Source organism: Phyllobates terribilis, unplaced genomic scaffold (genome assembly GCF_046119375.1).
Source record: "Phyllobates terribilis strain yellow unplaced genomic scaffold, ASM4611937v1 Scaffold_8__6_contigs__length_399053987, whole genome shotgun sequence".
Taxonomy (NCBI): Eukaryota; Metazoa; Chordata; class Amphibia; order Anura; family Dendrobatidae; genus Phyllobates; species Phyllobates terribilis.
The window spans coordinates 67,463,905-67,466,940 of NW_027362768.1; the positions used below are offsets into that span (position 1 = coordinate 67,463,905).

Sequence of the window (3,036 nt, forward strand, 5' to 3'; positions counted from 1 at the left end):
GGAATTATAACCTTGTCTGCCCCTTTCGCTACATAATTGACTGGCTCCACAAAAGTCATACAGTACAGACCAAAAGTTTGGACACACCTTCTCATTTAAAGATTTTTCTGTATTTTCATGACTATGAAAATTGTACATTCACACTGAAGGCATCAAAACTATGAATTAACACATGTGGAATTATATGCTTAACAAAAAAGTGTGAAACAACTGAAAATATGTCTTATATTCTAGGTTCTTCAAAGTAGCCACCTTTTGCTTTGATGACTGCTTTGTACACTCTTGGCATTCTCTAGGAAGAAATATGGCCTGTCTTTCAGAATTTCTAAGCACCTGCCGCTATGGCGGAATCCAGAATTTCCACAGGGCATTGAAAACAAATTATTTTTTTAAATGGCAGCAAGCGGGTAAAGATAACATATCTTACCTCCTCCACCCAACCGATCAGAGATGGTTGACGTACCCAGAGTGTATGGATAAACATGATCTACCTCTCCAACATAGCTTTCAATATGAATAAATTAGACTTTCCATTATGTCAAACTTAAGGGATGTTACTTTCGAGACCTCCCAAAATGAATTGGACGTCATTCTACTATCCCCCTCAATATCTAGTCTTTATTCGGTTATGAAATCCAATTTGTTAAAGATACACCCAGACATTTTCTTTAAATATTGGAAGCAACAATTGGAAGACGTTGAAATTTCCACTAAGATCAGATTAGGCTGGAAGGTATTCAGAAAATACATTATAAATGAAACATGGAGAGAAACTCAAAATAAAATAATACATGGGGCCATATATGCTTTTAATATACCGAAAAAAGATCCATTATCAAATAAACTAATTGCATGCCCTAAGTGTCACCATCCATACTCTGACCTTATGCATGGTCTATGGTCTTGCACCGATTCAACAGTATATTGGGATCAGGTTTCAGATTTGATTCATAATATATGGGGTCCAGGGTAAACCACCTCTCCATACTTAGACCTACTACATTATTGGAGTAACCCAGAGAATCCCTACAAAAAAACAAAAGGCCCCACAAATCTGCTCCATACTCTACTCTTCCTGGCAAAAAAACAGATACTCAAACATTGGCTAGACCCTAACACCCCCCCCCCATATCAGAGCGGATAATCCAATTGAAACACTTTATGGGAGTAGAACAAGTAGATGCCCTCAGTAACAAGGTAAAACAGGCTGGCAAATTTTTATCAAAATGGAAACAGTTTATTATAACATGTCTGACTGAAAAAAATAAAATTCTCGAACCATTTACTTCTACAGAATGGTATATTCTAGAGAATCTAAACAACAACTTAGGACTATTATGCGTAAACTAAAACATGGGAGATAATCAGTACGAATTACTTATATTTACTTAATTCCTTTTGTTGACAATGATGAAAGTAAGTTGATAATACTTAATCTTTGTTTATTTGTCATGGAAGCTAATCAAAATTTATTGATTATACATTGTGCCTGATCTGTGTACAGGTTCCTGATTAATGTTCATTTTGGCTTTGTTCATATGTCTTTATATGCTTTTTCTTTTCTGAAAATCCAAATAAAAATGATGTTTGAAAAATGCATCTACTGATGAACAACATGTCTTCCTAAGGGGAGTCTTTGTCCCCATTCCTACAATGGATGCCTTCTTGAAGCCTGGGTGCAGTCATAGGCCAAAACCAATTCAGGTTATCGCTTCTCGGCCTTTTGGCTAACATCAAATGTAGTATCTGTTCTCATTTAGTATATGTGCTTTGCTTTTACCAATATATTGTATTGTAATGTTATCTATCTATCTATCTATCTACCTATCTATCTATCTATCTATCTATCTATCTATCTATCTATCTATCTATTTATCTATCTATTTATCTATCTATTGATCCATCTATCTATCTATCTATCTATCTATCTATCTATCTATCTATCTATCCCTTCCTTCCTGAGATAAGCAGCAATAATGCATTTGTCCTTTGCTACACCGTTGCACACACACCATATACCTAGTCAGTGGCCTTGTTATCAGCTGCTACTCTTTTAACTCAAGTGTCCCATCAGTTGGGTGTTGCTGAGTAACATACATTTAAAAAAAATTTGGGGGCCGCTACGATTTCTTTAGTGAAATGCTGGCTCCCTCTGGTGGAGCACTGACTTCTTTAATTTTCTGTCTGTGGATGAAAAAAAAGATATAAAAAAGTTTGGTTTGAGATGTTGTTTAAAAGTGCTACCTATGTCTGTCAATCAGAGCATCCTATTGGTTTTCACCCAGGCAGAGAGATTGCTTGCAATAGATGTAATGAGATGTTTAAAACAACATCTCAGACCAAACTTTTTTATATCTTTTTTTCATCCACAGATAGAAAATTAAAGAAGTCAGTGCTCCACCAGAGGGAGCCAGCATTTCACTAAAGAAATCGTAGCGGCCCCCAAATTTTTTTAAATGCGTGTTACTGAACAACACCCAACTGATGGGACAGTTGAGTTAACAGAGTAGCAGCTGATAACAATGCCACTGACTAGGTATATGGTGTGTGGGCAACGATGTAGCAAAGGACAAATGAATTATTGCAGCCTATCTCAGGAAGGAAGGGATAGATAGATAGATAGATAGATAGATAGATAGATAGATAGATAGATAGATAGATAGATAGAAAAATAGATAGATAGATAGATAGATAGATAGATGGATAGATAGATGGATAGATAGATAGATAACATTGCTATACAATATATTGGTAAAAGCAAAGCACATTTACTAAATGAGAACAGATACTACACTTGATGTTAGCCAAAAGGCCGTGAAGCGATAACCTGAATTGGTTTTAGCCTATGACTGCACCCTGGCTTCAAGAAGGCACCCATTTTAGGGATAGGGACAAAGACTCCCCTTAGGAAGATATCTTGTTCATCAATAGACACTAGTGATGAGTGAGCATTAAAATGCACAGGTACTCTTTGCTCATGTCGAGCAAATTGGAATACTCGGGTGCTCGCCCCCAGCAACGAGCCCAATGTAAGTA

The 3,036-nt window shown here is 36.4% G+C and overlaps 2 pseudogenes; one reads left to right on the forward strand and one right to left on the reverse strand.

The window, feature by feature from the left end:
• The first annotated feature begins 1,707 nt into the window (after nucleotides 1–1,707).
• On the forward strand, nucleotides 1,708–1,809 carry LOC141160339 (U2 spliceosomal RNA; annotated as a pseudogene).
• Nucleotides 1,810–2,710: 901 nt separating this feature from the next.
• On the reverse strand, nucleotides 2,711–2,824 carry LOC141160335 (U2 spliceosomal RNA; annotated as a pseudogene).
• Between the last annotated feature and the right edge of the window lie 212 nt (nucleotides 2,825–3,036).